General features: G+C 47.0%; 2 long non-coding RNA genes across 4 annotated transcripts in view; both read left to right on the forward strand.

Moving 5' to 3' along the window:
- LOC308177847 overlaps nucleotides 1-19,960 on the forward strand; it is a 170,021-nt gene that overhangs the window by 41,880 nt on the left and 108,181 nt on the right. The gene's annotated exons all lie outside the window — the stretch shown is intronic.
- On the forward strand, nucleotides 370-18,499 carry LOC308177849. The gene is made up of 3 exons (XR_013939454.1): nucleotides 370-566; nucleotides 1,924-2,037; nucleotides 17,418-18,499. It is a non-coding gene; the product is annotated as an uncharacterized lncRNA (long non-coding RNA).

The raw sequence follows: 19,960 nt of genomic DNA on the forward strand, positions 1-19,960 counted from the left end.
TGCAACGGGCACATCCTCTGGCCCTGCTGAATCTAAATCTTCACTGAGAATTGCTGGGAAGAGGTTAGTGCCTATAAAAAAATTCTACAGAGGGATGCTTTTTAGCATTGGTGAAGCAACATATTTTCCTCTAAAAGTCTGTGCTACTCTTTTGGAAAGTTAAAGAGAAATCCAGTATAGAAAATGCTGGATCTACTAGCAGGAAGTGGACAAAGTAATAAACAAATGACACAGGGCGTTATAATGGACTCCAGGCAGTCTGTGCTCCTGGCACCGAGTCTCGTGATGTATTGTCTTGTAAATTCCAGTTAACATGACATCAGCTTTCTATAGAGGGTGTGTCTACGCTCCTGCAAAAACCAGAGATCTCAGGGACCTTGTCTGTTAAACAGTTTGTTGGCCCAATAAAATGGCTCACGTGGCAGAGCTGTAGATTAGAAATCAATACAGCTGCACTTTCCTTTTCCTAGCAGGAGAAGGGAAAGCTCGAGGGACCGATTAAGTTCTCTTTGCTGAAAAAGCTGCTGCATCCTGAAGCATCTTAAATAAATGCCACGTGTGTACAGGTATTTCTGCATTGAACTCAGATCTTGTATGGGGCTTGTATGCTAAATAATGTATCTTGATTATAAATAGCTTATTCACTTTAAGTATGCATCTTACTTCATAGATGTTAAATCTCATGATAACGTTGGTTTTCAATTAATATGATGAGTTATCATAGTGAATTCTCATTGCCCGGGTTTTCTTGGTGATACCATAAGTGTCAAAATTCAGTTATCCATTTACCATGACAGACGAGGAAATAGTAATTCATTTGTGGAGTGTTCTAATAAACTGAATAACATACATGCTCCTCTTTGCTTGGCTTGAAAGACTCACAATTCTGCTTTCTGCCTAAAGCCCCCAGAGACACCAGCTGGTCAGAGTCTCCCCCGGGACTGGTGTTTTTGGGAAGGAGAACATCAGCTGTCCCCCAGCTGTCTCTGGGAAAGCAAAAATGATGTGGGTGTGGGGTATGTGTCGCAGGTCATCACATTTACAGGTGGCCAAAGGTTTCGGCAGTGAATGGGGGTTTGTATTAGGGACCAGTACTTGCTCTTTTGGACATGAGGTGTCTCTGGACACTACTATTAGCAAGGACTCAGCATGAGGATTTGGAAAAGTCTGGCTGTGGTGATGCATGGGTTTTAGTGTGGTGGGCTGCGTGCTGCTGGTGGAAATACGGTACTTGCTACCAAGCCTCGTGATGCTGCATGCAGGTAATGCTGTCTGATGAGTCAGGTTTGTCCTGGAATGCCCCTTAAAAATTCAGGGCTAAAATACCAGTAAGGACCTGGCTGGGAAAGGAACTAGAGCTGCCTCAGGGCCAACATGCGTTACCAAACTGGAGGGATCATGGGGAATTCCTGTACACCCCCACACTCGCATTCATATACATACTCATGTGCTCAAGTATTTTATGTGCATTTATTTCTTGTTGAGCAACAACCTTCCTCCCTTGCCCTGTCTCCCCAGCCACAAAAATAAATAAATAAATACATAAAATAGAGAGGGAGTGAAAGAAAGTCTGCTGATCAGGTGGAACTCTGCACATGATTTGGGTGATTCCCAGTTGTCATTCCCATAGGAGGAGCAGGAGGAGGAAGAAAAGGGGAACCTGCCTTGTTGGCAAAACGGGAGTTAATCATCAGTTTAATTCACAATCTCCAGCTCTTCAAAGTAGTTGTTAATAAGTGTTTGTCGTCCTTTTCCCTCCCACTCCTTTCCCCTAGGAGCTAGTGAGAGACACAGACAGCACTGATCACAGAAGCAAAATTGTTAAGGAGGGGAGAAATCCCCAGTGGAAACTCTTTAATCTGCCTCTGGAAAGGGCAATCTGTGTTAATAGAACAAAACTGTAATGTTTAATATTAATTATAGGGAACTGGGGAGGAGCATGCGAAGGATGGAGGCAGAGAAGAGGCTGGAGGGAATGAGAGATCTGCGTGTAACAGTCTCCTGCTGCAGAAAGAAGTGGAGCAGCCGGGGAGCCCCGTCCCTTTGATCGGCATGGGGGAGTTTGTCTGGACCTCCTACCCGTTGAATTCCGGCAGCAGAGAAGCTTCCCTTGTTGTAGACAGATCCAGGGCCTCTCTGTATTTCTGATGGGGACAGCAGAGATTGCTGAGTTCAGTTAGCAAAGAATAGGGCGTGTGACAGATGAGGAAAAGTATGGATTGGGTTTCATGGCTTGGAAGCCCCTGTTTAGTTGGGATCTAGAGTATCTCAACACATACCACCTTAGCACGTTGAAGCACTTAGCAGGTCTAGCTTTAGCCTAGTCTTCAGTGGCAGCCAACAGTGGATGGGGAGTGTGAAGAAGGCAAGCAACACGAGGTACTGCCTGATTCTTCCTGTAGGATTCCTGGGGAAATGTATGAGCTTACTCCTATCCTGTAAATTTGCTTCTGCTGCAGTGCAGACATGCCCTTTGATATAGCTTGTCCCATATTGTGAAAATGGAGAAGAGTTCTGGTAACCTGTACAACATAGAGAACTTGGTTTCAAGGCCAAGATTCGGTCCATGTGGCTTGTGGATCCAATCGCAAACAAAAATGTGGCATGGGCAGCTGGGCTGAGCTGGCAAGGAGGGGCACAGAGCAAAGGGGGAGGAATGAGACTGAGTGTGGCAGCAACTTGTCTCCTGACATGCTTGAGTTAAAGCAGCCCTATCTGTTTCACCTCTTCTTTCTGCTGCTCATGTGGATGCTGCATTTGGTTCCCATTTCTTTCTTCCAAAGTGTGATAAAAAGAAGATAGGAGATTTAATTTCCAGGAAGGGACACCCAGGCGGGCAGCAGGATGCCGGCTGTTAGGTAGATTAATGTGGGAAGGTTTCCTATCAGGCATTCAGTGTCTCTGTTACAGATAAGCAATTTTTCTGAAATAAATAAATAAATAAAAATACATATAAATGCCCCTTTGCCGATGAAGTATCTTGGTGATGTTCTGTTATAAGGCAGGATGAACACGAGCCGGATTTCATCTGACCTTTAAATTACCTCCATTTTATCAGTTCCATTTTATCAGCAGCTCTTTAGAGAACGAGCCCTTACTTGGAATTAATAGATCCCTCCAGTGCAGGAAGCTGATGCGGGCTGTGAATAGCCCAGCCAGGGTGTGCTGCTCCAGGAAAGGTTGCATCTGGAGCAAGGGCACATGGCTGTGCGAGTGTGCTCAGCAGGATGGGTTTGGTCCAGTTTCTGCCCGTGTTCCTTACAGAAGAAACCTTGTCTCAGCTGGCCAGCGACGAGGAGGTAGAAACCCAATTCTTTCTTCTCTCTGTACTGTGGGGGCAGAAGATTGGCCCACCTTCTTAGCATCCAGGAATGGAAGAAAATCACTTCCTTGGCTCTAGAGATAGAAATCAGATGGCGTTGGTTGACTTGTGTTGTGCCCCACCAAGACTGCCTTTTGCAGTGAAGGTGGTGGGATGTGGGAGGGAAGGCAAGCACGCCAGCGCAGCCCTGGCAGTGATGTAGTTCCCTGGAGTGGAACACGGGATGTGCACAGGCTCTCTCCTCTCCGGCTTCTGCCTGGGACCCGTTCTGGAGCCATCAACAGCCTGCAGGAAACGCTGGGGCTTTTCCATTATTGTATAGTAGACTTCTCTAGGTGTTGCAGTAAGTGCAATTTTAATTTCATGAAGAGAGAGGTGGCAGCCAGGGGGTGAAGCGATGCGGAGAAACTTGCAGGAAGCAAACTTGCTCGGCCACAGTGGCGCTGAGGACGCGCTCTGTGCTCGTGCCAGCGCTGACCTTTAGTGCTCTCATGAGGGACAGTTCTCAGGACCTGGAGGACACAGAAATGCTATGGGAGGCTGGCCTGGGTTTCCAGCAGAAAGCTGCTTCATATTTGGTTTGAATGCTCTTCCTGACTGACCTTCTGTTGTGTGATTAATCGCTGGGGTATGCGTGGAGAGATGGTTTCTATTATCTAGGCAGTGCTTTGTCACGTCAGCTCCTGGAAGCCTCATTTATACACGAGTGAAACTTCTTAATTTCTTTTAATTGTTCTGTTGGAAAGCTCCAGAGTGAATCATGGCTATAACGCCCTGTGTTTTCTTTCCCAGTCACTTTTGGATTGATCCGTATGTTTACATAGCAGGATGTCACCTGGCTGTCCCTCCTGCTTCACCTCATCTTAGGGCTTCTTTAAACAGTGCTGCTCCTGCATCTGCTGAGAAAGATGGAGCTTTATAATGGAGAAATATCCTGTTGATAGTAGTTAATCTCCTTGTTTAAAAAATATAGCCCTATTTCATCTTCTAATTTAATGATAAATTGCATTCATTCATCAGGGAATGAAGGTTTATTAATAGAGAGGATAATAAATGGGCTGCTGAGAGATATGAGAAAATAGTTTTGTCAAATAAGGGGCTTAGGGGAAAAACTGCAGAGCATGGAGGCAGAGCTGAAATCTCCAGAATTGTTGGTATCTCTGTACCCCGCACATCACCGCGATGACCTCTCCTTGTCTCAGTCTTGGTGCTTTAGTTCAGGTTTATACTGTAAAAGATCTAAGAGGAGAAATGCCTAGGGACGTGCTGTGTGCTCTCAGGTCAGTGGGCATGTCTTCAGAGGCAGAGCAGGCATGAAAATATCCTGAGAATATTCTGAGTGAGGGCTACGGAAACCATCAGTGAATTTGAGTGGGATTTATGGAATGGTTTCTGACAAAACCTTGAAAGTATAAGCTGAAAAATATTGAATGCTTCATTTTTCATATGGAAAATGGAATATGGAATTCCAGGGTCTGTAATCTATTTTGCAGAGTCAGTGCAGGCAAGGTCACCCATGCAGCCATTTCCCTTCAATATTTTGGGTGATTCCTCTTAGAGCTGGATTAATAATAAATCATCATCTCTAACACCTATCCCTGGAAATTCTGATTTAACTTCCTAGGAACAACAATTGCGGGTGAGACTTTCACAGAGCCACTGATAAAAGCCTTGTTAGGAAATTTTGGTTAGGTGTGAAGAGAGAGTTCGTATTTCTCTGTGTGTGTTAGGGAAGGGAATCTGCATCTCCCCTTTTCTTGGGTAGCTTTTATTGAATAAGGGGCAGGAGGAAGCTGTTATTTTTTGAGAACATCTGCTGCTTCGAATCCTTTGCCTCTCAGGAGCGAGAGGTGGAAATTTTTTCTTGTAGGCCATCAGCAATATTTCCTGTGATGTAAATGAAATGTTCTGAAGTTGTGTGTGTTTGGTTTGTTTTGAATGAAGCAGCTAAGTTGTGATAGGCACCGTGTGCCATCTTTCCGCTGCTCGGGCTAGCAGCTAACCTGCCTCCCCAGCGCTCCGCTGCTTTCCCAGTCCCGGTGCTGGTTCTGACCTGGCAGTAGCCCAGCATTTGTCTGCCGCGCTTGTGAACTGGTGAGTGATCCTCCCGGTGCTAGTTAGCAATCAGTTATTAATTGTGCTTGCTTTCCATCTCCTTTGCCAGAAGGAAAAGGCTGGGAGGCGCATCGCTCCGCTCCTCTTGCTGTCGGGGAGTGGAGAAGATGGGTTAGGGAGAGGCAGCACCTGCAGCCGTGTGGGAAAGCTACCCGTGTGTGTGATGCTATTTAAGGAAATATAGATTAGGAGAGGGGAGGGAGAGGGAAAATCCTCTATTAACGAACTCATTAGTGCTGGGAAGAGTCAAACCAAATTGCTCTTCAGAAAAGCGCTGTCTAGCTGGATTTATTATTCTCTGTAATTAGGGCCAAAATGGGATGGAGTGATATAAGCAGGGGTTGAGAGGGGGAAAAGCAGTCTATTCACAGCCTAATTACTCAAGTCAAGAAGTGACATTTGCACCAAAGAGGGAATAACAGCACAACGCTATCGCCTCACCGAAAGAGCCTGTGCTGTCCTTGTGGGCTCTCTGTAGACACCGGGACAGCGGGGAGAGGTGGGGGAAGGTTTAGAGGGATTTGAGCCCAACAGATGGAGCTGGGATGCCCTGATGTGTTTGTACCGTCACTCAGTTTGCATCTGGAGTCCAGCGCCCGGTGCCCTCTGGCACTGCCCTGGGGTGGAGCAGCGAGCTGGGGAGCAGAGCAGAGCCTCAATTCACAGGGAATGTGCCCGGGCTGTGTTTGGCCAAGCTTCAGAGCCCTGCCTGAGCTGCCCACAAAGCTGTCCTCGGTAGGAACCGGTGCGGGAGGCAGAAGAAATGGGTTCCCCAGGGAAATCTGCGGTTAGTCGCAAGCCCCCGAGAGCCCGCGAAGCCCCGTGTTAGTTGCAAAAGCTTTTGTCTCCGCTTCTTCAAACGCGGCCGCCTGGAGGGGTTTCTTTGAAAAAGGCTTTTCGGTGTGTTCCTTTCAAGTGGCAGGAGCTGTGTGTTTGAGCCACAGGTGGCCTGCCTGGAGACTGAGCGGAGTGTTTGGAGGGGCTGGATGATTTTAAATGCCCTGAGTAGAGGGGAGACATCAGAGGCATCGAAGACTTACCTGCCCCAGGATGGGGCCCAGACTTCGAAGCCACTGGGCACGTTTAAACTGTTTTTGTCAAAAAAGTACAAGCCTCTCTGTGGAGGTTCACAGCTGGCTTTGAACGTGACTTTTTTCAAAATTTAAGTTACTGATCGCAGTGTAATTGGCTTAGTTTAGTGTAAGTCTTCCTGGGTTTAGCAGTGTCTGTTTAAAATGTATTTAAAGCAAATGAGGTGATAAAAACCTCAGCCGGAATCATTCCTGTTCTCCTACCCCTCCCATCAGCATGCGGTTGCACTTTTCACCTTGCAAATCCCGCTCGCGCTGTCCTTCTGTGGAAGTTTCTACGCAGTCTTGTATATTGGGCAAGGGACAAAGCCTGTCTCTCCAGCAGCCGTGGTGAAGGCTTATGTGGGGAGTCGGGACGGCCTGCTGCGACCTTTCATCTGCCCATTCTTCACCACTGAGACCGCTGATCTACTTCTCCATGGAGCCTCAGGCCAATGCCTAATGATGGGTGCCGCGGTTTGCGAGCTCTCCCTGACCTGTCTGGACATCAGTAGTTGCCCTGAGACTGGTTTGAGATCCCCTGGGGAGCTCTGGTGCTTTCCGTTCCTCTGCTGATCCTCCAGTAGCAGGTCTGGGGCACAGGAAGGTCCGGCTATGAAATGGTGCTCAGCAGCCACATCAGAAACGCCTGCTTGTGGGGGAGCTGGAAGGGCAGGGCGAGGATTTCCAGCAGCTTGCAGCTCAGCAGCTGCTTGAACCAGAACTAACGTCGGTGTCTTGATGGGACTCTTCTTCCCTGAACTTGTCCAGCTGCTCTCCAAATTGAGGTAGGCACTTGGTGTCCTGAGCCTCCTGTGGGGAGGAGTTTCAAAGCTTAGCAAAGCGGTGGGAGGTGCTCCTTCTCTGCTCTGCTTTTACCTGCTGCATTTGCTTTACCTTGCTGCCTGCAAAAGTGGCATTTGATGCCACTTTTTACACTGGGCAAGAGAGCAAACAATTTCCCTCTTCATGTTGCTCAGCATTATAAATCTCTTCTTCCCCTGCTCAGCTGTTTCTTTTCCACTCTTCTGAGTGCTTGGCTGCTTAGGTATTTTTTATGCAGGGGCTCTGGGACCCAGTAACACTGTAGAAAGTGGGCTGGAAAATGGGGTTTGGCCAGAGCCAGCGTACGCAGTGCTGTGTGTGGTGGCTGGGGATTTTGCTCTTGCATTTCCTTCTCTTCTTGACCCCCCTCACCAGGAGGCAGCTCCTGCCTCAGCTGCACAGAGCCTGCGTGGCAGTAACTGGCCCTGATGGACTCGTCGGAAAGGACAGGGATAATTCCTGTCCAGATGTCACACTGATCTGCATGGAGGGGAGGGAAGGGAAGGTCTCCGTACAGCAAGATGAACTGAATTCTCTCCCAACCCATTAAAACTCCCTTTCCCATGAAATGCCAGACACACGCGTGCACTCATTCAGTCACTCACATGTCTGGCAAAGAGCAAAGTCCCCACGCTGCTCTCCCTGGCACGGTGACCTGGTGTGACACCCTCGCTAAGAGCCTTGTGGGCTTTTATGGATAACATAAAAACCCATAAGGCTACTTAATTAGCTCTCTGTCTCCTGCTCGTGCAGCTCCCGTCGCTGTCACAGCTGAATGCCTCCCGCAACATCTCACGGCAGCGTCTGCCACAGCCGCTGCGTTACCACGGCTTTCAGAGCAGCTCCGGAGGGACCCACACCCGGCGGCTAACAGAGTGCTTGGTGCTCTTAGCGGCGTGGCTGAGCTTGGCAGGGGTTGTCTTGTTCACCCTCTTTTTCCAGGGTTGGGGAATATGTTTGTGGTATAGATGCGCTGTCTCCTAGCTCCCTTCTTTGGGGGCATCAAACCTCCCAAATCAGCGTGGTGTCTGGAAAGTGCCCTCGCTCTGCGTGACGGAGATGCTCCTCATACAGGGAAAGAAATGTTATAGAGCAGGTGTAAACATCAGCGGAGGTGTTGGTGTGCAGCTGGGCTCCCAGCACCCCTGAAACACCTTATTTCTTCACTTGATAAATGCACAGTTCTACTGAAGAGAGGGGCACGGATTCAAGCTGGCTGGCAAACCCCTGTTTAGCCTTATTGCTTGTTCTAGGGAAATTGTTTTCCTGGTGTCACGCCCATGGAATCTGTGTGTATGAGGCAGCAGACACAGCTCAGTGGCTGCTCCTTCATGCATCGTGCTTGGGGACACTGGCCTTTGCACAGTCCTATCCCCATGGAAGTGAGCTTGGAGGATGTTGCCCTGGCACTTAAACCTCAGGTGTGACTTGAAGGTGCTGCAGAGAGAGCCTCTCAGAAGAATTGATAAATGATTTCTGGATATTTTTTTTATATGTCTCATTGCAGTCTTCTCATAAGCTATGGTTCTGGTGGGCTTTGGGGAGGAATTTGGGGTGTAAATATGGAATAGGGGTTTGTTTAAACATCCCATGGTAACCTTGTTGAACACCCACATTTGAAAACACGCATTTTCCTACCATCCTTGAGAATATGCTCCTGGCCTCCGAGCACCTAGGCATCTTCTAGAGGATTTGGATCGCTGTCAGCACTGCATTTTGCTCTCTGTCCTGCTGGATCTACAGAAGACTTGATGCTGCCAGCACCAGTTGCTCTTGACCCTATCCCCCGTCTTAGTGCATGTATGAAAACCTGGTTTGACCATAGATACTTCCTCTAGCTCCCTCCCCTTCCAGCTAGAGGTAAGGGGAGGTTGCATTTGAGCCAGAACCATCTGTTTGGCCAAAAGGGCCTGGAGAAGATGCTGGTGATGTGCAGGCTGCAGAGAAATTGGCAGCAGCGAGGACATGCAGTCTTGTGCTCTGCCATTTGTGTGAATTCTGCTTTTGAGTCCCAGACCTGCACAGAAATGGGACAGCTCCTTCACCCTTTGCTGTCCCGCTGGCTGGTGTCAGCGCTGCGTGCGTTTCCCCGCGGAGCTGTTTCTCTGGAGGCGTCGGTGCTGCAGCACAGACAGCTGTACATGAATGTGCCTGCAGCTTCGGAGCTGTCAGACGTTTCGCAGCAGCTCGGCACTGGTCTCTGTGATGCTGCCTCAACGGGACTGCTGCGTGCCAGCGTTGTGGGGCCTTTCTAAACGCCTCTGCCTGTGGCAGGCAGTGGGACCTAGCACAGATTCAGTGGCTGCCAGAGCACAAGCCCCGCGGCAGGTAGCACCGTGCAATAAAGCTGTAGGTGCTACCTTCCTGTGGGCCTGTGTAGCAGGGTACTGGTATAAAATACTGTGCTGTCGTTTAGGAATGGTGTAATGGAGACCTCTCAGGCAGCACGAATAGGTACACAGGGTCCTGTCAGGGTTTGCCTGCTGGGTCACCAGACAGTGCTTGAAGCTGTCCCTTCGCTGCCCTCAGATGGGTTCAGCTCCCTGGCATGTGCACAGAGCAGGCGGTTCCTGCAGCCTGGTTGTTGCGCATGATAAAGTATGTTGCACCCATGGCACTTCTGTGGTATGGTGTTTGAGCTAACTGGTTGGTGCTGGCGTGAAGAAAGTCTCGCTTCGCCTGTCCCTGGTACCTCCAGGCTTGAGAGACGGGGACCTCCCCTAGGGCAGTGGCTGCCTCCGCTCTTAGTCCAGCACCTCGAGCCTGCAGTGCAGTCCTCCTCTTTCTCAAGGTGTCTTGTAGCTTAGAAAAGAAGGATAAGAAAGGACCTGCTTTCTGCCTCTCCCTTTCGGCCATTTAGCGTTAGGAGGAGTTGGTGAATCCAATTTGTGTGGTGGTGGACACATCTCTCGTTTTGGGGCCATGTCTGTGCCGTGGGGAGCTGCCGGTCAGGCAGCCTGGCAGGACAGCTTGCTGTGTTGTGCAGCTCACCTGGTGCTTTGCAGAGGCACTGGCTGCAGGCGCTGTGTGCAGCACCAGCTCTGACACCCCCCCCCTGCATGGTCCCACGAGCATCCTGCAGCTGCCTCCATCTTCTGCCCATCACTTTTTCCCATCCTTGATTTAACACCAAATTCCTTCTTCATCTAATCAATTTGCTCTCCGAAGTCATGTCTCTCTGCAGCACTGAGCCATTTCCAGTGATGCTCTGAGAGCCCAGTGAGGGGGAAGGGAGACGAGTTTCTTATTGGTAATAGCTATCTTTAACTCTGCAAATATCCCCATCTCTGGGAATGTTCCTGTGCTGATAGAAGGATGGTTTTTGTTGGTCCAGTTCCTGTGCAACACCTGAAAATTGACAGGAGAGCAATGCAGAAAGTAGCTTTTTTTTCTCTAGGAAAGCAGAGCATGACTCAGTGTTTTTCTCATATTTCCTTCAGGGAAAAGGGGGGGGGGGGGGCTGTTAAGAGCTGATTTACACAAAAAATGAAAGAAGAGAGGAGAAAAAAAAATAAAGGACCAATGCAATTCAAACAAGTCAAAAATCCACAAGTTATGAGATGGTTGCATAAACTAGTGGGACGGAGGATAAAAGAAATGCTGCTGACCTTCTGCAGAGCCGAATGTCTATGAGGCAGCTGTGGGTTTTGGTCATGCATCTGCTGGGCTACACGTCCAGAGAGGAGAGGCACGGTACTCACGGGGCTTGTTCATCCTCTGGTGAACACCTCCAGGTTTTGTAGCTCAAGGCAGCAAGCCAGCAATGAGGAGGGTGCCCATGATCCTGGGGGGCTCACAGTACCGGCCAGGCTGCCACGCAGCCACCATGCAATGGGGCTGTAAGGGACAGAGGGAAAGGGGGGGTGATGGTAGGAGATGTACAAAATTGTTCCAATATGCCCTTAGATTAGACGCAGATCCCCAGACTGTTTGCACGTTTTTCCCTTTGACCAGGTTTTCTGCTCTCCATTACTGGTGCTGTTTGAGGGGCCGTTTAAAACCTACGGTGTCATCAGTGAGTCCGAACTGGAAGAAATCCAGACTAAATGATGGCTGAGCTGTTATGAAGATGGGGAAAGAAATTAGGCATTTCAGGAGCTTTGCTAGCATGAAACCCCTCCTGCTTGTGCATTTGTGAGCTTTCTTTGACTCTGTGTGAACAAAATAGCAGTCCTGCACGCGTTTCTAGGTGCTATTAAATAATAGTAAAATACATTTAGAGAAGCCTCTGCTTTTATTCTTATTGGTCAATGCTTTTATTGTTGTTTTTCCTTGAGCCTTTTATTCCAAGATTTACTTGGCACAGATATAGTAAAAGCTCCTCCCCGCTTCATTGCAGTGGAAATGCTCATTAATGGAGTCATTAATAACCTCCAGCCGGACACTACCCAGGGAGATCTGTGTGCTCTGAGTTAACATGTCTGTGGTTACCTCTGCCAAGCGGAGATCTATTATTTTCTCACCTCCGCCACAAAAACGACTCCCCTGACAGATGCACTTTGCTATACCACAATACCCAGAGATTGCTGAATATTCATTATATCTGCTCCTGAAAGTGCCTTGCCAGCATATGGTACTGGAGCCAAGATGTTTTATTACCTCTTGCCTTTTGCTTTCCTTGGAGAAAGTGCTGTGGCTTATATCACCAGCTCGGCTAACTTTCTCGTCTGAGCTCCTTTGCATTGTGCTTTGCTTTGAAAAGGGAAACAGAGGGAAAAACTCTGCTTTAGCCTTAGTGCTTTGGTTCCATGAAAGTGAGATTTACAGCCCCGTTAGCCTGCTGGAAGATTGATTAAAGAAGACAAGCCTTTGAACTTTGTTTCAAACAAGAGGTGGCTGTAATAACTGTAATCTCCTGCTTTATATTTCCTGGTGTGAGGGAGGGAGAACTCCATTTACCTTTCTGTCATGGGAAAAATGAGGGATGGAGGTGGCCTGCATTCAAACAGCTGAAGCCACAGATCCTCTTTGTACCTCTTCAAATCACATACAACCACTTTGTCGTGCTTATTGAGACTTAAAAGTAGCTCGCGTTGCTTTGTGTGCTTCTAGTCTGATGAAGGGTGAGCAGCAGAACTGACCCCACAGCTACATTGTGGGATCGTGGTCTACGAACTCCATCTTCCAGGCGCAGTGAATATTAATTCTCTGGTATTCCCACCCCACTATGTTTGCTGCTGATGTAAGAGATTCAAAAAGGCTACACAGAGTTGGTTTGTGGGCCTCTCCATGCAGTTTATTGTCTGTGGTCAGTAGCAAACAATTTAAAAAGTATATGAAACCAGGTATTTGCATAGTGAGCCTCCTATTCTGTGCTTTCAGCTCCTAGTGCTCAGTACTTTAGACTTTGAGCTGATGGCTGCATCCAAACTATTCCATTTAATGTACCGTCCTTTATGAATTTGTCTAATTCCTTCTTTAATCCAATTGTGATTCTGCCCTCCCGAGTCTCCTGTGTGAGGGAGCCGCACATCTCTGCAGTGAACGTCACATCTCAAACCTGCTTTTGCATCGCATGCTTTATAGGTCATCGCTGGCATCTGCGTGTTTATTTGAACAATTAGATTTATTTATTTATTTAAACAATTTATTTGTCTGTGTTTATGTCAAATAGAGGGAATGGTAAAGTTGTTTGAAGGAGTGGTGAGTACCAATGTGAAGTTCTTTCATCCATTCAGTGTGTGTGTGTGTATATATATATATATATATATAATTGTTGTACAGACTTCCCTGCCAGTGAGGCTGGAGGCAGGGTGGGTGTGTTGTGATTAAAGGTTATTTGCTCCTGTTTTGGTACTGGTACTTCGTGTGCAATACTTCAGTATTGTGCAAGGGAAGAAGCTCCTCCCTGCGCTGTAGGACCCTGCTGCATATTCTGGCAGCCCAGGCGCAGACCTGGTGAGCCTAGCAGCTGGCTGGTTGCTTTGGTCACGTTCCTGAGAAATGTGGATTCCAGTACCCTCGTTGGAAGAGGGAACCCAACGCCAGTCATTTGCCTGCAGGCTGGGGCCTGAAAGAAAACAGCCTTACTACCTTAGCAGTTGATTTGTGCAGCCTTTAATGACTGCCTTAAGCGTGTGCCTCCCGTCACTGATAACCTGACCTGACGGGCTGTGCTCACCATTGTGTTAATTCTTGTTCCTTTCTTGTATTGTTTCTAAACTCAAAGGCTCACCCAATGAATTTAGTATTTACGTTTGTTGAGAAGCTGAGAAATATTTACCTATGCAATGGTAAAGGCTCCATTGCATTGATCAAAGTGTTTTTCACTGATTGCATAATCAGATTTGACATTCTAGTTTCCCAGGGTCTGCAACTGATATTTTCTCTTCTCAGAAGGAATTTAGAGTAACAATAAACAGGGGAATGGGGTGACAAATAGGTCTTGTTTCCTGGGTGCTCTGCAGAGATTGGTACTCTGCAGAGATCCCTTCACGTACGAGTTTATGTGCAAGCCATGTGGGCAAGGTGTACACAGAAATAGGACCAGTGTCAGTTGCTGTGTGGAGCTACCATTTCATACTAGTTCAGATTGGGGGACACTAAAAAATGCCTAACAGGTTGTTTATGGAGAACCTGTTCCAGCTAGAAGCAGAACAGAATAAACTGTCTGTACGCCTGGCTACAGGCACCTGAACTAACAGCATAAGATCTGGATTTTCTAGTTACTTATTCAGTGTTTGCCTTCAATACATCTGGCCAGACTTTGCAAAATAGCAGGTTCGTGTACTCTCTCTACCAACAATATTAATATTTCAGCATTGCATATCTGAAATAGTCTTTCTTAGCTGTCTCATTATTAATTCTTTACATGGAGGTAAACACTGTGCCTTGGTTTTGTGGGCTGTGGGGTGCCTGTATTTTGCCTTGGTTTGGATTTCATCTCACCCGAGCTGGTCTGTGGAAGGGATTTCTGTTTCTGCTTGTCAGTCACAGGCACGTCAGTCTCTCCTTGGCTTACAAGCGAACTGGAGAACTGTCAGATGAACAGCAGGATAGTTCGAAACTCGATGGAGGAAACGATGGAGGAGGTGTAACTGGAATAGACATTGCTCAAGCCTACATGTAACTTGTTCTTCAGAGCAAATTTGCCTGGTGTTTGTGCACCCATGGCGGTGAAAAAGTATACAGGGCTTTCTCCCCTCAGCTGTAGTTCAGCTGGGCATTTTGCTGTGCAGCCCGGTGATGTGTGAATGTGCTGAGTAGTTATTTAAATGATTCCTGTTAGCATCAAACCTTCCATGGAGATATCAGAGCTTTTCTTAAGATGGTTAAACATACATGCAAAATCCTGTAGAGGTGTAAAGCAGGCTGTGAAAGGGCTATCCCAGGGCGTGATCTGCAAGATGATGGCACTTTCCTGGACTCCTTTGAACCATCATTGATATCACTCTGCTCGCTTTATCCTTATTGCTGTGCTGCCAGCCTCCCAGCTTCTGCACCTAAATGTTCTCAGCTCCTTGATGCTCCCCATTCCCCACCCCAGTTAAATCAGCTAAATCCTGATGTTCTCGAAGCCTTTTCCAGCCCAGGTTTCTGTGTCATTCAGGTTCGCTCAGCCCAGCCCCTACAATGCAGACTCGTGAACCCGTGCAAAGGCTGAAAGTGAACCAGCAGCCGTGAATAGCTGCGCAGCTCAGGAAATTAAGGCGAGTCCCGTCTCTCGTTCAAGCATGGAAACACGATTACTCCTGTTAAACCAGACAGAGTGTATCCAAATGAAACTGTCCGCCTTTAGTGGCGGCGTGGAGGGTGGAATTTGCAGAGCAGCCAGAGGCATTTGCACACTCAGTCAGTAGTTGGCTTCACTTGCACACCTGGATGTGGATGCTGGAGATCTGCATATATTTCCCCTTCCACAATTTAGTCAAATGGTTTACCATTTTTTTTGGAATTTTGTGCGAAAAAAAAAAGAATATATATCTCCAATTCCTGGATGCAAGAAGCTACCGGAGAAGAGTTTTCTGTTGTTGAAAGGCTATTTCTATTTCCCTGAGCGTTCCTATGCATGTCAGGAAAGGCCAGGACACATTTTCAACACAATGAAACTAGAAGCAGCTGCACCCCCACATCTCGGCAGGTGGGGCTGCCAGCATCACTAGATGGGGCTCCTGGATGAAGCAAGATGCAGTTGCAGTGACACAGAGCAATGTTATGTGATGGCAGAAACGTGTTCTTCATTACTGGGGCAGACTGAACACAGAAATGGGCAAGACTGATTTAAAGAAAAAAAAGAAAAAAAAATAGAAGAAAAAAGTGCGTAAGCCATGCTGTCAGAAAGAAGGATTGTGTCTGGACTGCCTGGGGTCAAGTGATGGGAAATATAGTCATATTTCACATTTCCATTTCAGACACTTTCCAGCCATTGGAAATTTACTGCAGTTATGTGACTCTTAAATTCCAAAATCCTTTAGAACTAACCTTGGGATCAAGACGTTCTCAGATTTTTTATTTATTTTTTTCTAATCCTGAGTCAAAAATATTTAACTTTTGGAAGAGCAATGTCAAACTTGTACCTTTTATGAGTCAATATATATTTAGCTAAATCACAATGGCTATACTATATTTTTTTTTGTCATGCCAAATACAGTGTTTCTTCTTCAAAATAAATTTTTTAATGAAAGCCATTTCCCTTTATCAGTGAAGAATTAAGTCCCTGTAGGGATCCTTTGATTTCTTCGCTGTACAAAAGGTAGGGCACAGGGGATTTTTAATTTCATGGTTTGCTTGGTATTTCAGAGGCAGTGAACGGTAACGTTTAAATCAGCTGATAGTGAATCAGAAATCACGACATGTGTAGGTTCTGTCAAGTGCTTCAAGTGCTTTTTACCTTACTAATCCCTTCTGATAGGATATTATTTATACCCCTTTTGAAAATGGGGGTAAATCCTCACAAATAGCAAATTCACCACAACTAGGTAGAAGATTATCCATAAGTTAAAGAACAGAAATGGAAGGGATTTTTCCGAAGTACAAAAACGGAGAGGATTTCTTCAGGACTGGTGCTTCTAAACCATTGCCCCAACTCCATGGTGTTCAAATCCAGTGCTGGGGCTTGGGCCAGGCTGGTACCTTAGAAAAATCCCTTCTGTTTTGTTATCCCCAACTCCGAAGTTACAGGCACTAAGTTCACATTAAGTGTCACATTAAGTTGTCCTTGATGCCATGGGCTGCTTTTAAAAGCAGTTCACTTTTCTCTTCAAACTCCATCCTGACGGTTGGCTAGGGGAGGGGATTTTTAAATGTCATACAAAGCCTAAGTAGCACTAATTAGAAAAAGAGTAATGATTTCCTGAAGAACTTCAGACTAATTCCAAATTAGTAGAATCTGATTCTGGGGCAAATTTCTGCAAAAAATTGAGCAAAACAAAAGCTACTTTAAAGGTTTTTATTTTCAGAGATAAATGTGTCAAAGAATAACATAATACTAACTTGAGACCATGACTCAGAAAATGGTTTTGATAAAAAGGTATTGAAATCCTAATAATAAATAGTTAAAAACCAAACCAAACAAACCTAGAAAATATATGTGGACAGTTACCCAGAAAAAAAAAAAACAAAAACAAAACAAACCTCCACCTTTTAGCAGAAATAGAACAGAAAAAAATTAAGTATCAGAATGGGTACAAATACATTTATAATTCAGAAATTCTTATTTAGACTTCTATTGCACTCCATATTTTTGACTAATTGACATTTAATTACCTTGTGATTACTAAAGCATTTAACTTCGCTTTCTGTGCTTTCCTTGAACAAAGAAATTTGGTGTACAGCAACAAAGCTATTTCATCTCCTCCTAGCAGCATGGAGTCTGCGTCTGCTCTGTGTTGCAAACCAAGCTTACTCAGTGTTCCTTTGTGAAATAGAGGGTAAATATTTACTGGGTTTTTAAAAGCTAGTTTAGAAACTTCTGCTACTTCCAGCAGCACTGGGGGGTCTGATTTGGGTCCCGGGCTGACTTCTGGCCACTGGTTTCTGTGTCCATGGGAGAAGAATGAAGTTCACCCCTTGCTTGTTCTGGGGGTTTTCAGATTCTAGATCATTTTCAGCTCCAGCCCGTGTCTGCTGCTCCCAGGCTGCAGCAGGTCACTGTGGGGGAAGGAGGAAGCCGTGCACCCTGGGGTTCTTTGGCTGCATTTTGCTCTGGGGCTGTTCCGCGTGTCTGGCTGGGGACTGGGAACGGGCCCTCATCCCACGCTGCCTGCATCTTTGGTTACCTCCATGCCTGCCTCCTTGGCTCTGGCACAGCACCGGGGTGATCCCAACATCAGTACCAAGCTTCAGGAGCACCTGCTGGAAAAGGGGGACCTTCAGGCTTGCAGCTTGTGGAGCCCTGAAGCTGGGATCTTGCAATGCAGTGTAACCTTCAGGCCAGCCCGTGGCACTGTGATTGACACGTTGCTAATAGAGGATTATAACTTCAAAATGAGGATAAGCGCTGGGAGCAGATGAGTGTTTAAATTACAAACAGCCTCTCTTTATGCAAATGTCCCAAGCAATAAAGAACAAAGAGGATCTCATCCCTCTCCCGCCCTCTGAGAGTGTGGAAAGTGTGAGCAAATTGTTCCTGCACAGAAGGGGAAGGTTTTGCTCTCCTGCTCTGCAGGAGCAGCGGAGGAGAGGCTCAGACACAAGGCTTCCCTGGGGTCTGCCTTGGGATGGGGCAATCCAGTTCCTTCCAGCCCTCCTTCTCCCCATCTCCATACTCTTCTTGTGATCCAGCACTGGATTCATTTGTTCGCTTGCTGCTCTGGAGAAGGCTCGTTTGCCTGCAGAATCTGAGGACTGTGGAAACGCAGCAAGAAACTGCCAAAGCCCATAACTCCAATGGAAGAACAGGAAACAAAAATTGGATTAAAAGGCAGCTTGTGGGAGAGCCCCTTCCCTCTCTGTTATGTTGAAATAACCACAGCGCATGAGGAGGGCGAAAGCACGCGGGCATCAGGAGGGAGCACAAAACCCCGACGTGCCTGTGGCAAAGCCTTTCCTGGGGCGTGCGACCCCCTCGTGCCCCTTCTCAGGCACGGGGCCAGCTGTGGCTGCTGTAGCACCCAGGGCAGCTGTCGTGGGAAGGTCTGGGGTGGAATGGAAATGAAAGCTGCCTGCAGACAAGCTGGTTTGTAAACCCAGAGTCTGCTTGTCCTCGGAGCCGTGCTGGTTCCATCATTTCTTTTAGGACTGGTAGGAAAGGAGCTTCTGAGCTAGCTAAACCTCGGCTATTGGTGAAGGTGTGAGCCAAGATCCATGCCTGAAAAGGGACCTGGAAATCTCAGTCTCACCTGGGAACGTTCTGCTGGCCCTCCTCTTCTTGGCACTCCTCCCTTCTCCACCGGCGGGAGGGATTTACTCCAAGAATCTGTCGGCAGCCCCTGGGTTTGGGGCAGGAGGGCTGGAGGGGCAGAACGAAAGCACAAGGCAACAGCAAAGCTTTCTCCACCTGACGTCTGAGCATCACTGGTTTAACACCACTACTTCCGAAGGAAACTTTTATCCTAGCAAAGGACACTGCTGCATGGCAGTGCCGTTTGTCACCAGAAAACTTTGTACCTCCACCTGATGGAAACGTTGATCTGGCAGGACAGCAGCTCGTTTATTTGCTGCCTACACAACTAACAGCAACAGTTCTACCGATGGGAGGAGAAGATGCCACGTTAGGAAGGTGGTCATCTGGAAAGGTGGCTTTCTGCATAGAGAATTTTGATTGAAATCAGATTTTGGAAAGGAGAAGAACAAAGTTACGTTCAAAGTTGCATCACATTTCCCCGTGAAAATGGGCTTTTGGAGCTTTTGTGTCTGTTTTGTTGCTTCCAAATTGCAAAGATTGCTGAAGATGCTGTCCCTGCAAATATTCTGGCCGTTCTGCATGTGTGCACTTGAAAGGTTGCCAGTAGGGGTAGGGAGAGGGGGAAAAAATTCAATCAGAGTTTGAGTAAAATCCGTAGGTGGAGAGCTTCAGCGCTGCTGGGTCCCAGGGGAATCCAAATCCCACGGGCATCTTTGATAACCTCAGCCGTAATTATTATCGGGAAACATTTTGCTGTTGGGAGCAGGCGAGTGTGTCTGGGAGGAGCTGGCGTGTATCCAAGGAATTTGCGTGCCCCCTTATTATCGCAGTGAATAGAGTTTGTGCTTTCTTACTGCGCTTCACAACATTGTTGACCGAGGCACGGGGAGGCCCACGGGCGAACCAGGAACCTCTGGCCACCAGCACCCTTAGGCACGTCTTTCCTCTCCTTTGCCACGCACCAGGCAAGAGGTGGAAGGCTTCAGGAGGTCTTTTTTTTCATGGGGAGTGTTACATCTTTTCATTTTTCTCACCGAAGTACTATAAAACGCTTTCTGATTTTATTTATTTATTTATTGGTAGGAAAGCTAGGCATTTTAGAGTTCTTCTTTTTTTCTTCTTCCTGTAATTGGGTATTTTTTACTCATTTCTTAATCGATGGTATTTCTAAATGTGAATACGTTCCATTGTAATTTTGATTTACAATAAAATGTTTTAATCCAACCTCATTATTTGTCCCAAATGATCATCTTCAGCAGAAGTTTTTTTTTTGTTACTTGATACCGTGATATGTCTGTGTGAAAATAGAGAACTGGAAGTCATATAAATTTGAGTGAAATGCCA

The sequence above is a fragment of the Anser brachyrhynchus genome, assembly GCF_964034855.1.
Source record: "Anser brachyrhynchus genome assembly, chromosome: 14".
NCBI lineage: Eukaryota > Metazoa > Chordata > Aves > Anseriformes > Anatidae > Anser > Anser brachyrhynchus.